Source organism: Amblyomma mixtum, chromosome 5, assembly GCF_055824585.1.
Source record: "Amblyomma mixtum isolate Tamu chromosome 5, ASM5582458v1, whole genome shotgun sequence".
Classification (NCBI taxonomy): domain Eukaryota; kingdom Metazoa; phylum Arthropoda; class Arachnida; order Ixodida; family Ixodidae; genus Amblyomma; species Amblyomma mixtum.
The window spans coordinates 129317639-129339107 of record NC_143016.1 but is presented as its reverse complement, the minus strand read 5'-3'; the positions used below and the strand labels follow the sequence as shown (position 1 = coordinate 129339107).

General features: G+C 46.7%; 1 protein-coding gene across 4 annotated transcripts in view; it reads right to left on the bottom strand.

The window, feature by feature from the left end:
- Positions 1–21469, bottom strand: part of CASK (peripheral plasma membrane protein CASK) — a 629306-nt gene that overhangs the window by 275419 nt on the left and 332418 nt on the right. The window lies entirely within an intron of this gene.

The following is a 21469-nucleotide window of genomic DNA, read 5'->3' as shown; positions in this document are numbered from 1 at the left end:
GCCTCGCGGTCTCACGTTCCGCCTCTCGTACGACTGGATTTTGCCGATGCCGCATACAATTCTCACGCTTACGAGCACGTTGAATAAATTTTGCGCAACACGTTCATCACCTCATACGAAGCGTGCGCTGCGCATTAGCAACAAATGCACTAGTTAACTTCCCTGAATTGTGTGCTACAATAAGTAATCATGAGCGCACACTTGTTTCATTTGCTTTCGACGAGTAAGCTGCGGCAAGGACAGCGTCCTACAGAAGCATTGGGCTATGTTGCCGTTGCTGCTAGCAGCGGTGCCGTTTATTATAGGTCCACAGGGGCACTGACAGCATCCAATACGCTTGTAGCCCTTAATATGAAAAAGGGAATGCACGCGAATCGGCCAACGATGACAGAGTAGACCACTAAGCCTAGAGGTAAAGGTTTGGTTTGGTTTATGGGGTTTAACGTCCCAAAGCGACTCAGGCTATGAGGGACGCCGTAGTGAAGGGCTCCGGAGATTTCGACCACCTGGGGCTCTTTAACGTGCACTGACATCGCACAGTAAGCGGGCCTCTAGAATTTCTCCTCCAAAGAAATTCAACCGCCGCGGCCGGGATCGAACCCGCGTCTTTCGGGTCAGCAGCCGAGCGCCGTAACCACTGAGCCACCGCGGCGGCGTAGAGGTAAAGGAATTACTTCTGGGCCTGTCTGATATGAAGAATCTAGAGGAAAATAAGATTGCTTATGGGACCGACGTGCGTGTCTCACGTGGTTTAGCAAAAGTCAGTTCATGTGGGATGAGAAAGACACCATCAGAAACTTCGCAGTATCTTCGATCACACAGCGAGCTCTGCACAAAGGTGACGAAATTGTTCGGAGTAGGTGCAGGTAATTTCACCTAAGCGCAAAAAAAAAAAGGGGCCACAGCTAAGACGCGTTACAAAGCACCTGGTGACAAAGGGCACACACTGATGCAGTAGACAATACTTGCCCTGCTGCATGCCTCGAAACTTTACTGCTTAGTTCGCTCTTTTCAGAGGCTCATTATTCCCTTACTCGAAGCCAGGTTGTGCGGAAAAGAGGGCCACTGCTGTGTCTTCTACTTAAAGCTATGCACTATAAGGCAACGTGACGAGATGCGCTTCATAAGCAACTGACGGCGTATAGGCGCAGGTACGTTGAGCAAATAAGTATGCAAAAGTTACGTACTACTTAGAAGCTATAGGGGCGCACGAGCGGTGTCCAAGAAGGTCCCCCTTTCCGTAATCCTTCTAAGTATCCTCTTTATGGACGAGCGGTGAGGATCAAAGGAAAATAACAACCTGCTCTTGCAGGACTGAAAGCCTGCCGGCATCGCATGCTTTCATGCAGCCTCAAAAGCTCCTGATCTCGGATTATGCGTAGAGCTGAGCTGGCGCTGAGTGCAGTAAGACACAGCGGGGCAGAAGGAAGAGACGACGAGGAGTGCGCGAACGTGATGACGTGCGCGGATGTTGACGAGAGATTACGGCTCAATCTTGCAGCCTGCGCCAATTAAAGGAAGCTCGAGTGGGCCCGTGAAAGCCTTTGAAAGCAACGCAGCGCCGCCCGGTGGACGTGCGCGCAATCAATTACAAGCGGAAAGAGTCGCGCGCAAAGGAAGGATTAACAACTCTTTTGCTCAACAGGTGTCGCACAAAGGTAGCTCCTGATTTAGAGCCCTTGGAGACTAACATCTTCGTTAAGAGAGCGCGGTAATTTGACGAGGCAGCAAAATGAAGCTACACGGGGGTGAAGTGAGGAAAGCGAATGCCCTTTCTCGTCCCGTACTGTATGTACGAAGCGCGAGTTGGTTATCAATTTATTGGTGTTGGCGAGAACTTAAAGCAAGACATCGTTAATCATTCCCGTCAGTAAAAAAAAGCAAACAAACGAATAAAAAAGACCCAAAGAAACATTTCTCCGACAGTGCAGACACATGGGTGTCTTTTTATTTCGCCTCCATCGAAACACGGCAGCTGCAGCCGGGACTGAACCCACGGGCTTGGCATCAGCAGCCGAAGGCGAATGCCACTGAGCCACTGTGGTGGCTTCCCCGTAAAGTTTTTGCTGCCTCGTCTGCTCTGAATGCGCGTCGATCGACAGCTCATGCGAGAACGAGCACAAGTATGCACCTGTTCCACCGCTGCCGGATACTGCTGCTGTTCGTTATTATGAATGCAAAGCTCCAGGAGCAAATATAAAAGAAATCCCACGCAGAACAGGAAAGCATTGGTGGCGCCTAGGCAGATTTCGCAAAGGCCAACAAGTACGACACAGGCAATAGAAGTAAACTAGGGAGAAACAGAACGGACGTTGTTGAGAACCCCATGCTCGAAAAAAGAAAGCGTCAAGACGGAAGTAGACGCAAACTTTTACTCTTATGCTATGCAAGCTTTTTTGCTTACCGGAGATAAAAGTGAAAGTCGCCGCTGCCGTTATAATAGAATAATCGCGTTAAAATCAAATATTGCGCGGAGATAAACGCACACCATGTCGTATTTACTCGCATATTGGTTGACGAGTCGTGCAGGTGGGTCCCTAACTTCGGGAAACGCAAAAAAAAGAAACTAGGCTATAATACCGTAATAGGCGACCAGCGGAAGTTCCGAGTCACAAATACCGACCAACACATATCGGAGCAGCTGTCGAGCAGTCAGAAACTCTTCTCCTGAAACGGCGCACGTGTGTACTGAGCGCGGATTCCACGCATCGTCTCGAGGCGATTCGATTAGAATACGCGCGACTTGAAGGCATCGTAAAGACTTTCGTTTCGTTCTCTGAAAGTTCGGCAGATTCCCTCAACGCTCAGTGAGCCGCCGATGCCGCACGCTAATGGCAGTAATCCGCTTCGGGTGCACGGGAACCTTGACGTCGCTATTGCGCGCGAAAAGGCGCTCTCGCCACTTTCTTTGGTATCGCTATTTGACACGCTTTTTGGTGACATCGAACTCACGGAATTTTCTGAACTCTCCGCGCAATACCACTAATCGTTTAAATATCACTGACAACGGCCACCGAAGTTCGGGAGCCATGACTCGCTACTCGGCTGAGTGACTGGGAGAAGTTTCGTCTTGACGACAAGGCGTCTGTGGCTCACGGTCGACGCGCTGACGGCCCGACGGGACTACATACTTATATGCGTATCGATCTTATCTGATAACCTTTTGTGCTGACCTATTGCTTCGTTTATTGGTTGGTTTACTGAGGTTTAACGTCCCAAAGCAACTCAGGCTATGAGGGACGCCGTAGTGTAGGGCTCCGGAAATTTCGACCACCTGGGGTTCTTTAACGTGCACTGACATCGCACAGCACACGGGCCTCTAGCATATCCCCTCCACCGATGTGCAACCGCCGCGGCCGGGATCGAACACGCGTCTTTCAGGTCAGCAGCCGAGCGCCTTAACCACTGAGCCACCGCGGCGGGGCTGATCTCTTGCAACAAAAAATGGCTTGTGAAAGCCATTTGCTGAGGTACTTTTGTCCGTATACGTCTACTGAGGCATCTTTCCTCACGTTACATTCCTATTCTTTTAATTTTTTTCCTTTACGAACGCAAAAATTGGCTATAGCACACTACTCCACGACACAAATGACAGACGAAGAAACATACGCAACAACGTGTACTTCTGTAACCAAGAATCTAGGTATAGTCAAGATGCAAAACCAACTAACTGCTGTTCTAGCCCTGCGAGCCCAGAAAGCTGACCCTGGCGTTACAATGGTACGCCCCCCCCCCCCCCCCCCCCCGTTTCGGGCACGCAGAGTCGACCCTCACGCTACAGTTGTGGTCGCGTTGCAGTAGGGTAAATGCGATATAACACAGGATGCCACACCGCAAACCAAATTGTCAGCTAGCGTTCGTATTGTTCTTTTACTCCATCGTGTAAAAAAAACGAGTAAAAGGAGAAGCACGAAGGCCAGCTGGCGCTGAAGTTTTTATACGGTGTTTGATTTCCCTCACAGTTCAATCAATCAATCAATCAATCAATCAATCAATCAATCAATCAATCAATCAATCAATCAATCAATCAATCAATCAATCAATCAATCAATCAATCAATCAATCAATCAATCAATCAATCAACCAATCAATCAATCAACCAATCAATCAATCAATCAATCAATCTACTGCAGTGTGGCCAACAAGATACAGCGAGTGAAGGTGTCACACGCAAGGCTGCTCAGAAGGGCCTTGGAAGGTGCATATCGACCAGGACGCACTCCATGAATCCGACAACAGATCAGCACGTGCGAGTTTCAAGCTACACAGAGAGGTGCGAGACACAGCGAGGCATCAAGAGGTGCCGCTACTGCGGAATACAGATGCGGGGAGCACAGTAGAGACGGATAGGATTTGGCTCCGGCACGTGTTTCATTCCTCAGTGCCGCACGTGCGAAGACGGGGCTCAGAAGGTTTCCGGATCGAGCGCATGCAAATGCCACGCGCCGCGCATTTCATTTGCCTTTTTCGTTTCCACATTTCATCACCCGCGAAGTAAGAAGTATTGCCACGCGAGCAAATGAAATAGAAGAGCTTCTGGACCGAGGCCCCTCGCAGGTTGTACACTTCAAAAAGCTTTCTGATGCCCTGTTTGCATGCAGACGTTCCCATAAGTCCCAAAGTACTGAAAATTACGAGGGACGATGAGCGTTTATCGACTTCAGATGGGGCGCTTTCAATGCGGCTAAGAGCAGTGGTTTTTGTGCAATTCACCGAACCGTAAGCGGCGACGTGTAAGTTAGTTTATGTATACCCTCTGGAAGCATTTGGCGTCTTCGCCGTCTAGTACCGTAAAAAGAGCACACCATTCGTACAAACGTCGGTGAAACTAGAGCGTAATTATTTGCCCGCGGAAAACTCGTGCCGCGGTCAGGCAGGCAAGAAAGCCCACCATAAAGCGAGGCAAGTCATTGATTCCTGTGACGATGCGTGAAAGGAAAATTAAAGTTTTTGTATTGTTAAGCAAATGAAAACGTATAATATTTGCTCCATAACCCCAAGCGAGCCCGAATAACCGCGTGTCACATTTATTCGGTCCGTTCAGTGAACGTATCAAAAGCCTTCTTGCGGTGCGTGTGTAACATGCCCTCAGACGCAGATGTACTACAACACAATTATCAATTACCATATCTCTTGAATCAACCATGCCATGTGCCAGCAGCGGCCATCTGATCTCCCCAAACATCCTAATTTCAACCCTTAAGTTTCTGACGCGCCCTGGTGCGATTTTACTCCCCTGGAATCCTTTCCGCTATCCTGAGCTACTTCCTTATTATCTTCCCTATGCATAAAATGTCTTGCCCATTCCCAACTTTCTTTATTTTAAATAGGATCATGATTAACCCGTGTTTGTTCCTTGGTCCACTCTGCTCTCTATCTGTCTCTGAACGTTACACCTATCATTTTCCTTTCCACAGCACGCTGCGCTGTCCTCAATTTAAGTTCCACCCGTTTCGTTAGCCTCCGAGTTAACGTCCCAGGGGTGAGTACTCGCAAGAAACAACTGCTGTGTAAGTTGCTCTTGAGGGATACTGTAAGTATTACATGTCTTGGCGAGCGCCTTGGTTACTGCTGCGTATATTGTGCTTGGCGCAGAAAAAAAAAGGACGTTTTACGGAGACCACTAGCATCAGAGACCACCGAGAAGAAGCTATGGGAGTCACAGGTGAAGCCTTAAACTGATGATGATGATTAACTTTTTTGGCGCAATGACATCTGTGGCCAAAGAGCGCCACGGCACAAGGTTTTTTCTTCTACTCAAGGTGGTGTCAAAGACCCATTTCCCAAGCCTTTCACCCTAAGTAAGCTGAGAGTCAGACCAAGGGAAAGCTTGTGCTTATTGTATCATCGGTGGGTACCTGGCGACATTAGGGATCGAACACCGCACTTCCGCGACTGACGCTTCAGAAACATCTCTTTTACAGCGAGGTAAAAGAAAGCAGCTTTATTTTTAATTTGATGAAGACTTCATCCTGGTATATGCAACAAATGGGAAAAACCAGGTGAAATAGCAGCTGCGAGTGTGGTATGCGGTGGAGTCAATGTTCTCCAAAATGGACAACAGACAGGCGGTTGTTTAACGACACTAACAAACTGTATAAAGGCTCAGATAGAAAAAAATATGAGCCCTTTTTCGCCATCAGTAGGCACCAAAAGATGGCGGGCTGCCTTACTAGATGACTAGAAGAACACGCGGCTCAAGCCGCGATTCAAAGTATGTCAGGGCGTACCAGCGGTAAGCTAGGAGCTATTGGAGAGACCAGAGAGGCGGCGAGGAAGCTACGACCAGAACAGCTACATCGGGGTCTCCACCTCGCCCTGTTCATCCGTGGTCAGACCGCCCCCAATCAGAGAGAGATTTGTCGGCAGAACAGCCGAATCTGACGGGCACAAAGCTTGGAAATAGATGAAAAGGAAGAGGGCGGGGGGGGGGGGGGGGGTGGAAAAAGCCGAAGAGAAAGAGAAAAGAAGCCCTTGCCGGAGAAAGCTCAGTAATCGATTCCTCTTGGCTGGCGGATTATCTTTGTTGGCTTTAATCCTCCACGTTGCGCAGATTTCCCCCTTTCTTCCCGGCATCGGGTTTTGCTCTCTCGGGATCTCCGGCGCTTTGAAGAAAGGGGAGGTTTTCTCCTTTATTTGTTCCAGAGCTGCAACGTTCAACGCAGGAAACATTGCGCAGACACGTCGTAAGCATCACGCGCATGAAAGCGCACACACACGCGCACGCACACACGCACGCACACACTCGCGCGAACACGTGCGCTAACATAAACAAAAACAGGTACACCCAAGCAAAGTGCTGTAAAAGAAGCGACGAGAACAGAAAGGAACTGGAGGGGGAAAAAAACAAAGTAGCCGAGAACTTTACTCGGAGTAAAGGAGAGACACAGGGCCCTCGTGGACAAAAAAACAAAAAAGTAGGTATAGACGGGGAACTGTGCTCGAGTAACTGGCCCTGGGCATGTCGGACAAGGGATCATTGAGACGCCAGTGACAGCGGAGACAAGGCAGGCCCCTATCTCCCGTCCTTTGAGACAAACGAAGGGTGGACAAGAAAGTGCTCTAAGGGCACGCGGAGACAACAAAGAATCTTACTATATTTGTGCGTGGTGTTGAGGAGAGGAAGATAAAGAGGGAGAAAAACAAAAGGAAGGCAATTGGCAGCACGCGCACGTCTTCCGAACGGCTGAACACGGGTCCGAAGGCTCTGCGGTGCTTACCGCGCCTTTGTTCATGTGTACGTCCTTCTCTGCTGCTCTGACATAAACGGCGCCATAACGACTACGTGCGGGTGTAAGTACTGCACGAAGGTTCTGGCAACACAGGCAGAGCTCTGGGACGGGACAGCTTAATGCCATCCGAGCACAAAAGCTTCTGTGCAAAGAAGCGGCGTTGTAAAGCGCAGCCGAGGAAACTAGGCTGTAATAACCGGGCAGGAAGAGTATGTGGCCTTGTTGTGATGAGGCGTACTGTTCTCTCCCACACCCAGCTCAGGGTTAGCAAAGTTGGGACAGATTTACAACTCATCGTGGGGTTGAACGTGAAAGAGGGAAGAGATAGAGAGGAAGTCTGGGCGCCTTCGCTTGACTCGTGTTGAGCGCACAGCCCTATTACCGAAGAGCCGGCGGCGGCATATGTATGAGGTTCGATTGAAGGAACTTGGCACTCCAGTTGGCTTTTGCAGGGCACGGGACGGTACGGTACTGGGCAGTACAGTACAGTACGGTCCGGTCTGGTCCGGTATGGTTTGGTCCTGTACGGTACTGTACGGTACTCTACGGTACGGTACGGTACGGTACGGCATGGTATGGTATGGTATGGTATAGTATAGTATAGTATAGTATGGTATGGTATAGTATGGTATGGTATGGTATGGTATGGTATGGTATGGTATGGTATGGTATGGTATATGGCATGGGTATATTCAGGCATGATACAGTGTGGTACGCTATGTGTGGCATAAATTGCCGAGGCTGCCGATAGGCTATGAAAGGCCATAATAGAGTACGCAGGATTGATATCGACCACCCGGGATTCAACGCTCACTCACATCGTACAGTGCACGGGAGTCATGCATTTCCCGTCCATCCAAATGCAGCTGCCGCCGCAGGGATTGAGACCCGCCACCTTGCGCCCAGCAGTGAGCGCTATAGCCACTGAGCCACGGCGGCGATTGCAGGTCATGATACGCCGCCTCTGCAAAGTATATAGTATATATGTACAATCCATTTCAATTCCTTGTCGAAAATTAGAGAATCTAGCATACAGTTTTCTTCAGCCTGGAGAAGAGAGAGGGAGAAGAGAAGCTAAGGTAGCGAAGTTAGCCGTATGAGGGATCTACATGCTTATTCTGCACTGAGTGAAAGAAAGGCGAATGAGGGAGAAAGACTCTGAAGGGTGCCGGGAGGAGGAGGAGGAAAAAATTCAAAGGACGATTACGATTCTCCCTAATGAGATATTTGAGCGCAGCTCTGTCTGTGTCTCAGGCTTCGTAGGCTCACTTTCATGCTTTGCTGGGTCGCCGGCAGGTCTGGCGACGATATTAGTTCGATAGCAGTATTAGTAGATGAAGACGATGTGCAATGCACAGGGCGCGAGAATTTGTTCGATAGCAGTTCGATATTAGTTCGATAGCAGTGATAGTAAAAGAAGACGACGATGTGCAATGCACAGCGCGAGAGTGTGTACATTTCAACACGTAGTGCTTTCGTGCAGTGGCCAGGAGGCGGATCAGTTCGCGGCGCCACGGATTCGAATCCCAGTCTCGGCAATGTTTATTTATTTATTTATTTGTTTGTTTGTTTACGGTTTGGCTCGCTTATACCGATGGCAGCGACGCGGATCAACCCACGAACGGGTGCTTAAGAGCTGCGCTTTATTGCTTCCATAAAAAGGAAACGCAAGACCGGAATGCTCGGTGGCCAGAAGTGCGTGGTTCTCGACGAAGTCTCTGGCTCGCTGTGTTTAGCGGATCCGGGGTTAGAGGATCTTTGGGCCAAGCCCACAAAATTGAGGAAGAACTTAGCCTAGCCCTAACGCCATAAGAGCGCTAGTGCTAGCGTTGGCAGTCATAATAAATGTGCTGCTTTCGAAGCATCTCTGCGATGGTCGTCGGTAACTTTCACTGCTACACGAGTATGCGTATTATTGCACCGCGTTTATTGGCTACGTACCATTTTGCGCTTCATATGTTCTCCGTGCTACGTCTACAGAGGTGAGCGCTTATGTTCGTAATTATTTTTACACTCAACTGCTTGCTGAACATCAGATTGACACACGTGTTGGTGATGTCAACTGCGTTGGATTGTTTTCGAGAGTGAGGTTTCTTGAAGTGACGTCGACGGTAATTTGATTCCGTTTCATGGCGTCAACTTCGAAGTTTCCAGGGGTGAGGATTGGCGAAGCACGATCGGAACCGGCGAGTGAAGGCTATTAATTTCAGGCTGTTTCCCTGATAGGCGTTTCGAGGCGCTCGGTAGGCTCTACTTTCGACCATGCACCCATCCGACAGCGATGAATGCAGAACGAGGCGCGAGGCACGGGCAATGTGCAAAGCGTTGTCACGCGACAGCGGTCGACCGCGCACCCCAGCCGACAACGACGCTTTTTCTTTTCTTTCTCCACCAAGAGACATGCATTACAGGAAAGATACTGTGTTATGACTGCGCCCCGCAAAGCTAACCGGGCACACCGTTGGGCCCTGTAGTTGCCAAGCGGCGACGCCGTTTTCAAGCATTGCAAGAAATAAAACATCAGAATGCGTGCATTTAATGAAGAAGAATTGAGGTCCAGCGTGAACGATGAGCCAAGCATTATACAGCAGTGTGACCCGTATATAGACAGCAGGTTTATACAGCGAACGCCCGCTCGAGAAAACTGCCTCTTTTATGATCGCGACTTCGACTCCGAGCACAGCTCATCTCAAGAGCTGTCGAAAGAGGACGTCATATTAGCATAAATCAGAGGAGAACCTAACTGTGGCGCTCAAGCCTCGGAAAGTGGCCGCATGGAAGAACGCCGAATTTCACAGGTCCCAGGGCGTTGAGAAACCGCGCTTACTCAAACACGGCCTCGGTGCTCTCCAGATGTGTTTACGTCGGTGAGAGGAGGCTGGAGGTGCAAACAGGATAGCCGCAACCACGCATATCTACTCGGGACCCGGGCCAGGCACAATTCTGCACACTCTGCTTCGTCCAGATGTGCCTGTGCCTGTATCCTGTGCATAAATGACACGATGAGAGCCCATGACAGTAACTTTTCGTGTTTTTGAGTCCATAAGTTGTACATCTGAAGTAGCGGGACTGCACGATACACCGTCGCCTTTTTGTTTTATTTGAAAAAGATGTAGGGGTGAGAGAATAGCACACTTTGAGAATCGAAATGAATACGATTAGTGTAACTATAGGACTTAATTGATTACGAATTGAATAATGGCAGAAGCGAATCGAATACGAATATAATATGTTTACAAGCATCCGCTGCTGGTGCGAACAATAGAACAAAACGAATAATCGCGCAAAACAGCAAAGTGCTAGCGGGGGGTCTCCGGTACAGTGGTATACCTTATGCAGCTAAAAGGCGGAAAACTCATTTTCACTAGGATTTACGCAGCGCGAAGTCTGTACATTAATTCAATGACCATCATGTCACACGTACAGGAAAGTTACCATGTGCTACCGATGACAGCGAATAAACTAGCGCCCCACATTAGTAGACGAGAGGGGTAGAGCTACATAGGAACCATAGCCTCCGAAGGCGGATGTCAAACCTGGTGTGCTAAACACGTCCGAGGACTGCCGCGTAACCAATCACGGAGGCCACGTATAAGCATTGCCAATGCTGCAGTACGAATAGACCACGGCGTCGCGTTCATTACTCCATCCCTCGCAGACGGACCGCAGCAATATGCAGTGGGGTATCGGAGTGAGCCCTGCTCTTGAAACAGTCGTCGACGAAAGCTACGGCTTGCATTGTTCGAACTTTATATAAATTACTCGAAATGCTGAGAACATTTCCGATTCGTTTCGAATAATTTTGAACATGCGCAACCTGATTCGTTCATCGAATAGAAGAAGGGGATATTCGATTCGCCATTCGAGAATATCAAATATTCGCACACCTCTAAAAAGTTGATGTGCCAGTCGCATGCTTCACTGTGCAAGTTGAATTGAGAAAAACTGAGAGGAAAAAACATACACATCACCTGAAGTCGCTAAAATGAGCACAACCTTAGGTTAGTTTTCTATTTGGGTTACCTCTGACTGCATCCTGAAATGCGGTGCTGAGAACCCAAAAAGCCTAACTGGCACAATAACGTAAAAATCCGCAACAGGAGTTTCGTGATTATTATTATTATTATTATTATTATTATTATTATTATTATTATTATTATTATTATTATTATTATTATGTGTACTACTAATACTGCTACCACAACTAGCGTAACATCAACATTTGAGGCCCTTTTTCTTTTACCTTACTCTTATATTTGCACCTGCACTTAGATCGATAAGTTGTCTCTCGGAACTTCTGTGATAAAGACGTTGTTTGACTGCCTGAACGGTTGTTCCTTCGGGTGATTACCGAACACATATTGTTGTCACAAGTTTCCTGCCTTTCGGATGTCTTCAGCTTCTTCAAATATCTCGCAGTGCCATTTGCAAAGGCTGGACGTTTGACGACCTATACGCCGTGTTAGGTAAGTCACTCATATTTGGTACATTTTGTAGACACGCTCATTTCTTGGCTTGGCTTTATTTGATATTATTTTGTTTGATATTAACCGCCTTCTTTTTTTTCTTGAGAAAAATTCGGAAGCGCTTAAACTGCCCTGTTTTTGTTTTTCATGCGTTATCTCTCTGCCGCAGGCTTTCCAGGGCTTAGATTTTCCGCACTGCGCCATACGCAGTCAGATAAGCTCGGCGGGCAGGCGGTGGAGTTTCGTACTGTCTATTATCTCGGTAGTTTCTCCCGGCAATAAATTCTGTTTAATTCGTGCATAAATTCTAGTTAGTTCTGCATAAACGCTGCTATTAAACCGAGGCCCGTAAGCAAATGTAAAAAAAAAACAGAACTTTCGAGTCCTAATGGTTAAGTGCTATGCTTGATGGGAGCTGTAACCCGGCTTGGTTACGTGTATATATTGTTTTCTGCTTTATTGCAGGGATGAGATTGTAGTCCATTAGTAAAGTTCAAGCTAATCTTACGACAAGGCGATTTGTCTCCATAGGATAGTTATCTTAATGTTGGTTGGGCTCTCTTGCACGAGACAACGAACGAATTTGCCTTTTACTGCAGAAAATTGGAACGAAAAACAAAACAAAAAGAAGGAAGAACTGCGTAATTCCTCGCTCCTTAAGTATACGCCATTTTTTCACAGAGGTCAAAAACAGCAACAACAACGACAGCGGTCCAGTGAGTTCGATTAGGAAATTTTCCTTTTTCAAGAAAGGTAATTTTTTTGAAGGAAGGTAATTTGATGCAGCACCAATTTACCCACCGTGGAACACAACTGCAATGCGTCGCAAGTGTGGAAGAAAGGTTTTTGTGAAAATCTTTGCACGTTACCATTTAACCAAAAATTTCCCGGCTCAGAGCATCCTATAGACACTAAATATCTCAATAGCTTTCATTCATGGCCGCAAAATTATATCAAACCTTCACTGTACTGCATAGGCAACATTTTCCAGCATATTTTCCAAAGACAAGGCCAAAATACCAGCAGCTAGAAATGCAAGGGGCCAGAGAAGGAAAACATCACTCACTCCAAAAGTTAACAATAACAGCCAAGTCATTTCAAATGACACTGATAACATCTGTACGTGGTGTAGGTTAACTAAGCTTTGCTAATGATATAATGCATGTACCACAGTACATACATCTACTTTTTATATCAGCTTTAGACGGCCAGAAACTTGCCCAATTTACTTGCTTTAATTGTACCCTGATCACAATTTTTAAAAATAACGCTGCACATTTTAATGAGTTCCGCAATACTTGCTGTAACCATGAAATTCACGAAGTTTGCTAACTTTTTTCACACAATTTCGATGGCTGGGCATCAAAAGGGTTAAATTATCGCCTGCAGAATACAGGCAAAACTCCGCCTTTCTCGCGCCCACCTTCTCCTGTCGCCGCTCTTACTAATATCAGAAGACGCATGCATGCACACTACCACGTGACCTTACAGAGCCAAACACTGCGCTCTGCAGGGAACATCTGGTTTTGAAAGACGGACGGCAAAGGGAAACATGCAGCAAGAATCAGCTTGTTAGGTAAGTCACGCCGTGTTAGGTAAGTCACTCATATTTGGTACATTTTGTAGACACGCTCATTTCTTGGCTCAAGTGCAAATTTTCTCGATGTGCACGTGCCTGAAATCAACGGAGAGCCGAAATTTTAAATTACTTGATAGATGCATTTATGACTTGATCAAAACTTTAAAGGCGCTGCGCCTGCGAACGCTAAGAAGGGAAAAGAAAAACCAGGCTATTTTAAATATCTTTTTTTATTATTGCGACAGTGTGCCTGCTGGCATAAAGTATTATTTATAAACACAGATGCACATTGCACTCTCGAAAGTAGTCAACTAACTGTCGGTGGTGTGGCCCAGAAATCGAAGCTTCCACATCCGGCGGTCAGCCTGGGGCCACTGGGGGCTATCAATATTAACAAGTAATGACTGCCTGCAGGCCTTTTGTCTTGCACGTGCTAAGTCAAACTGCTGGTTTGGTTTGGTTTGGTTTATGGGGTTCAACGTCCCAAAGAGACTAAGGCTATGAGAGACGCCGTAGTGGAGGGCTCTGGAAATTTCGACCTCCTGGGGTTCTTTTACGTGCACCGACATCGCACAGTACACGGGACTCTAGAATTTATCCTCCAAAGAAATTCAGCCGCCGCGGCCGGGATCGAACCCGCGTCTTTCGGGTCAGCAGCCGAGCACCATAACCACTGAGCCACCGCGGCGGCTTGCGAACGTTTGCTGGGAAACATTATGGGCCATGGAAGCCGCCATCCTGTCATTCAGCAGAGCGTTCTTTTTTTCTTCTTTTTTACAGAGCTAGCAATGTAAGCGCAGTTGCTCCGATTGTCGGCGTCCTGGTCCCGTCCGCGCACCCCGATCTTCCCGGCGTAGGAACGTACGAGCGTAGGAAGGCCTGTAGAAAGAGCGAATGCAGAAGAAAATGATAGACAGCTGGCGACTTGGGGCAATGGCCGCCCCACCCTAGCCTCCACCCTCTGGCAACGACCAGCTTGGATCACCAGATTCGAAACGCAGGCTCTAACCTACACTGACATGCAGAGTGCACTTACCCGCAGCCTCACATCTGTCCAATCACTCATAGGCTGCTGCACCTGTTTGTTTCCGATCAGTAGGTGTTCAGCGGCAGTCATGCATGACGTCATCACAACGTTAATCATTTCGCTAACCAGCTAGCGCTCATCACTCATCGTACCCTTAGGGTAGGCCGCTGTGATCTTTCTTCTCTTTTTGACTGCGCGCACTTTGCGTGTTGGGCTCTAATTAAAACACAAGCATGCTCACACACTCCGCAGTCATTGTAATAAAAAGACGAGACGACTGAAGGAACAAAGCCCAGAAATGCGCCGCACTTGCCTCTGATATTCTCCGCCTTTGATAACCCGGCATTACTAAAAGCGGACCAGGAACGAATTAATTAGGTGGAAAGCGAAGAGCGAATGACAAATATTCTCGCTCTTTAGAGAACAAACTTTCGGAAGCAAACCCTCTACCTTGCTTCAGCGGTAGTAACTAAAACAAAGGCCGGGGGGGGGGGGGGGGGGGGGCAGTATTAGAGAGGGGAAAATTTTTGCAGATTTAGTCCTTGGAACCGCGCCAGCGACGACCAACTCAAACAATGGCCCAAGGAAACCGCCACTTTTAAGAGCAAGCGAGGAATTTCTCACTCGGATACGATGCAACTCGCCAACCATTGCCCAGCGGGCCTGCTCCGCGAACTTGTTCGTTGCCTCCCATAATAACGGTTCCTTTTTGTTGTTTCCCCACTCAAACAAGCTGCGGGCATCCGGAATGTAGGCGTCGACGTGGAAAGAAACTACGAATCAGAGATTGGGAGGGGGGGGGGGGGGGGGGGGGGGTGGCTTAGGGCTAAATCCTCCACGAGCGGTGTGTGCACATGCATCCAACACAACAAATTATGAATCCTAAGAACAACCACCGGGTAGCGCGGTCTCTCATATGTAAAGCACACGCGGAGCGCCCGTCGGCACGGGAATTGCCGAACGCATGCAATGCGCTCGTTCGCGCGTGTACTGCTGCGACTATATTTCATCTGCAATGCTCGCGAATGGCGCTACTATTCCATCGCTTATTCAGCGCGCTACGCGCATTATGCAGGCCGGCTGCAGTGCACGCTAGAGCTGACGTGAAGGGCCAAGCATGCGAGTAAAAGATACGCAAAACGAAAGCTTGAAGCTCTCACTCTCCCAGAAAGAGCGCCTAGTGTCTATGCAGATTCGGAGATTAAGGGCTATTGCGCTCGCATAATCACCTCAGAATCGGCATAGATGCCTTTGTTCTGCCTACACCGCAACGCTATCGTTGTGTTCTCAATTGGGATCTGTTTGCGGTGAACGAGTAACACAAAAACTGCATTTCACGAGGAAGTCAACAACAGCAAGATACGGAAGGGGGGAGGTGTCGGAGGGCAAGCATGTATTGTGGAAACTAAGCGAAGCAGGAAGGAGAGAAAACATACACTCTGAACACGAATACGCCTATATGGGAGTTAAAATGGAGTAAGTAAGCTATCGTCTAACGCACAGCAAACCTTGCAGTTAACAGCGCAGCCTGAGATACACACACACACAAAAAAAAGACTAAGAATAAGGACGAACAACTATGTTCATGCTTATTCTTCGTCCTGTGAGTGTGTGTGCGTCTCAGACTGCGTTGTTAACTTCACGACTCTTCGTAGCGAACCATCCCGCCAAAAGATCTCTAGCGCACTTATTCTGTAAAGATAAAGTGCACTCGAAGACATCGAGGAGAGCTTACTGCTTTTTACTCCTTTACGTTTAGGGTGTAGAAGCGAGAATGAGAACTTAATTCGGAACAATGATAATTGTGTACAGACATGGGAGTTGCTAGCCAAAAGAACGTTTTCTACAAACAGATATACGGTTGATCAGCGAGGCATTTCCTTAACGAGTACGCCAACGAAAACCCATACTCAGCTTTAGTGCTCCATTTGATTTCTCATAATATTTTTAAAAAGCTCCGACAAAGAGGCTGGGTGCTGGCGCTATAAATACCTGGGCTCTTTAAATTGCTTTCCTGTACACATTCAATGTGCATGATTCAAAAGAAGCTCTCTTGAATCTTGAATTTTAAAGGCGTCCAGGCCAGAGCGAACACGCGCTTTAAGCGAAAAGCAGAGACAGGACGAACAGAAGGAGAAGGGAAACATTTGCAATCTCGTGCAAGCGAAAGTTGTATAGCACCGCCGCGGTCTTTTATGGGAGCCAGCACACAATAGATACATAGAGCCCGCACTTTAAAGGTGCGTTCAGAACAATGCTTTGCTCCGTGGGGGCGAAGCAAAAACAAATAAATATCAGACATAGCCTTGAAAGTGGGCGCAAGCTTCGTTAGCGCTACACCGGCGGGGCTGAACGTTTCTCCGCACAAAACCGAGCATTGTTCCCACTACTATATTGTCGTCCGCCTTATAGCCCAACTGAGCGGAACGAAATAAAAAAAAAGAAAAAATACGCCTGCCTTCCTCGCTGTGCACAAAGTTTAGGAAACTGTACGTGCCAGATTTATTAATTATTCTGGCAAGTTGTAGTTCGACTGGCTGGAAAGTAATGAAAGACGTTGCATTTTGCGGCTCCCAGGTTCCTAGGAATAAGACAGCAGAAGGCTGTACGCATTGATTCGAGCTGGTTGAACGTGGTGAATGGAGGCAAAAATTCCAAAAAAAAAGTATTGTCTATCTGAGTTAGCGTTCATCACCACCATAGCTATCCGTGCAAGACTCTTCGGTGTTCGAAGACTAATTCCGCGTTAGTGCCGTAAAGAAACACTGGCAACTTTTGAGTAAATTAACTCGGCGGAGACGAACTAGAAATGCGCCTGGAAGGCCCAGCTTCTCGCTTTAAAGAATGTGTGGGAACACAGCAGCGCGGCTGAACAAACATCTGTTCTGTGCACAAAACTGAGATCGTTTGTTTGATGCAAGGGGCTCGAGGGGAACTAGGCCACGCGCGGTTTCGGTCAAAGAAGTGCCCGCTATGAGCAACGGCTACAACTTTGTGAAAAATGAACGCGCTTCATTCCATTGTTTCTCACGCTTGCTCAAGGAGAGGAGTAACGGCGTTGAATAAAAAAAAAATATTACTCCGCAATCTCTCAGGCAGTTCGCCGTTCCTGCTGAAAACCACCCGAATTCGAAAAACGTGCTCGCGCACGCGAATGAAAGCATGTTTTTCGGGGAGCACGACGGGTCTTTTGCGATTCCCTGATTGGAGAACAATCGCTGCATTCAAGTGTACTAAGGAAGCGCGTTAACCAAGACGCAGGAAGTCATTAAACAAAAATAAATCATGAAAGGCGCAGCTCACGTTTTCAGAAAAGGTTAGGCAGGGTTAACAAAAAAAGACAAGCTCCCCGACAAGGACCGTTCAACCTTCTTTACATTGTCGGCACAAGTACGTGTAGTTTGATATTAACCGCCTTCTTTTTTTTTCTTGAGAAAAATTCGGAAGCGCTTAAACTGCCCTGTTTTTGTTTTTCATGCGTTATCTCTCTGCCGCAGGCTTTCCAGCGTTTAGATTTTCCGCACTGCGCCATACCCAGTCAGATAAGCTTGGCGGGCAGGCGGTGGAGTTTCGTACTGTCTATTATCTCGGTAGTTTCTCCCGGCAATAAATTCTGTTTAATTCGTACATAAATTCTAGTTAGTTCTGCATAAACGCTGCTATTAAACCGAGGCCCGTAAGCAAATGTAAAAAAATAACCAGAACTTTCGAGTCCTAATGGTTAAGTGCTATGCTTGATGGGAGCTGTAACCCGGCTTGGTTACGTTTATATATTGTTTTCTGCTTTATTGCAGGGATGAGATTGTAGTCCATTAGTAAAGTTCAAGCTAATCTTACGACAAGGCGATTTGTCTCCATAGGATAGTTATCTTATTGTTGGTTGGGCTCTCTTGCACGAGACAACGAACGAATTTGCCTTTTACTGCAGAAAATTGGAACGAGAAACAAAACAAAAAGAAGGGAGAACTGCGTAATTCCTCGCTCCTTAAGTATACGCCATTTTTTCACAGAGGTCAAAAACAGCAACAACAACGACAGCGGTCCAGTGAGTTCGATTAGGAAATTTCCCTTTTTCAAGAAAGGTAATTTTTTTGAAGGAAGGTAATTTGATGCAGCACAAATTTACCCACCGTGGAATACAACTGCAATGCGTCGCAAGTGTGGAAGAAAGGTTTTTGTGAAAATCTCTGCACGTTACCATTTAACCAAAAATTTCCCGGCTCAGAGCATCCTATAGACACTAAATATCTCAATAGCTTTCATTCTTGGCCGCAAAATTATATCAAACCTCACTGTACTGCATAGGCAACATTTTCCAGCATATTTTCCAAAGACAAGGCCAATATACCAGCAGCTAGAAATGCAAGGGACCAGAAAAGGAAAACATCACTCACTCCAAAAGTTAACAATAACAGCCAAGTCATTTGCAATGGCACTGATAACGTATGTAGGTGGTGTAAGTGAACTAAGCTTTGCTAATGATTTGCTGCATGTACCTCAGTACATACCTCTACTTTTTATACCAGTTTTAGACGGTCAGAAACTTGCCCAATTTACTTGTTTTATTTGTGCCCTGATCACATTTTTTTTAAAAATAACGCTATATATTTTAATGAGTTCCGCAATACTCGCTGTAACGATGGAAATTCAGGAAGTTTGCTAACTTTTTTCACACAATTTTGATGGCTGGGCATCAAAAGGGTTAAATTATCGCCCGCAGAATACAGGCGAAACTCCGGCGTTCCGCCTTTCTCGCGCCCACCTTCTCCTGTCGCCGCTCTTACTAATATCAGAAGACGCATGCATGCACACTGTCAGGTGACCTTACAGAGCCAAACACTGCGCTCTGCAGGGCACATCTGGTTTTGAAAGACGGACGGCAAAGGAAAACATGCAGCAAGAATCAGCGATCAACAACACTAGCTTTGTCGTGCCTCACATATTCTCGTGTGTGATGTCTATGCTGCAACCGAAAATTCCCTCAGTTAGACCCAAAAATGCCTGCAGTATCCCTGCAGAATCTTGAAAACTCCGTCAATTTCGAAAAACCGCACAATTTGGAGTCCTAAAGTTCCCTGAAATTCCGTAAATATTCCCTTTTCGCCTAACTTTGCCGCCTAAACTCCTCGAAAAAAGAAAAATTCCCGGAATAGAACATCACTGTTTCTTAAGTGTCGTATGTACACAGTGTGAACACGAATGGAAAACACTGCACGACCAGGAGTTATTTAATTTGAGCTAGATAAAACAACGTTAACATTCGAGCCTCCAACCTTCATGGAGGTGCATTTCTTAACGACGGAGACACTGACCTGCCGTAAATAACCACAAGAGAGTCGCCACGTTGCAAGAAATTTTCAACGCTAACTAAAAGCGAGCTAAAATATATAAGCGCAAAAGATAGCATGAATCTTATCCAAACGCACATTCTAGTAGTTCTTAGGCCTAGGTTCAAACGAATCAGCATACATGCTTCGAAGCACAGTAAGGAAAGGCGACTCCACTCTAAAACACGAACAAGCCCTGAAATCTAGGATAAAATCTTCGTAGCTGCTAGAACTTCGCATATTTTAACGAAGGAATTCGCGTCAGTTGGCTACCGCAAGTATTCCGTAATTTTAGTGATGCAAATCTACTCCAGGGCTTAGGCAGAACCCCCATCCCCCCAATCAGGGAGAGTTACTCCTTTCGTGTTTAGAGAGTACAATTTACAACATGGAATCTGAGTAAAATAGTGCGATGTTATGCAACTAGCGAACGGTAATCAACACAGAAAAAAAATATTTTCTTATCTGTTACGCAAAACAAATCAACTCTGAGTTTATCGCATGCTTTAAAGCCGCTTTCAGTATAGTCAACGATTACAGGTAAAAAAATAAAGGCTCACTAATCACCCCTGACATAGGCTGGAACGTACGATGAGAAAAGGTAGCATCGAATAAGTTACTGCATCAAATACAAAAGCGTCGAATTTATTACAACTGGAACAAACTTGTCCCTAACCGCACCATACAACTTGCTTACGACAGGCATAACGAACAACACCATACTTTGGTTCTAGCACACTAACGACAACTTTCGCTCGCTTAAAATAAAACAGCAAAAGTTTCCACGATCTTCCTGCAACAGCCTTGCGCGCATGGATTCATGGGCTGAATATCCTAGCAGCGCTTTCCTCGCAACCGTTGAAAATGCCAAATGTGAAACTATTAGATCGCGTTGCTTTAGCCCGATGCGCTCTGACTGAATAAGAAGATTTATTTAACTCAACAGTACCTGAGTTACATGACTAACCTCTGTGACACTAGAAAAAAAGACATTGCAGAATCCCTAACGTTCTGGTTTTCCACTCTTTCCATGAAATGCGCATGGACAGAACCCTTTTTAAGCGTGCATTGCAGTCTAGCCCGCAACACGAAAAAAAAATGCTATGCACTTAGCGGAAGCTGTCCTAACACGAATTCAAATTGTGTTCTGCGAACTCGAAAATTAATGAGCACTCTTTACTGCGCACTGATGGTATATTATTGTACAGTCTTCACACTGGTCTAGCACTGACTGTCCTCTGGCGCGCTTACCTCTCTATCCCCCCCCCCCCCCCCCCGCCCACACACACACACCTCCATTAGCCTTGTAAATAAACGGATTCTGTAAACTCATGAAGATACTATCTAACAAGGTAATATAAAAATACACCTTTTTTTTTTTCTCCAGTCAAGTGTGCGCCACTTTAAAACAAAGACTGCACCAGGAACCTGTACACGGAAACACATAAAGCAAGCTATAATATTTGAAAGTCGCTTTTTGCCAAGAGTGTTTTCATCTGTAGCTTATATAAGTAGCCTCGGGGAAATGTGATCAACAATTTTGAAGGCGTTTCGTGGAAGTCATTTACTTGGCAGGGCTGAAAAGAAAAGACATATACGTGAACTTCGATGACCTAGACAGTTTACGTTTCACCCATGAGTGCCGGAAAAGTTTCCGCAGTATTCATTATGAGCAAGTTTAATTAGCAGAACCAGTAAAGGCAAATTGAAACCTTTGCGAAAAGATAAGCTCCGCTAATTGCCTTGTCGCTGCCCATCGAGTAAACAGCAACTGAAAACTTACTCGCGAATAATTCACCCCTCTCCACCCCCCTCCTCCACTGCACCGGATTTTGTAA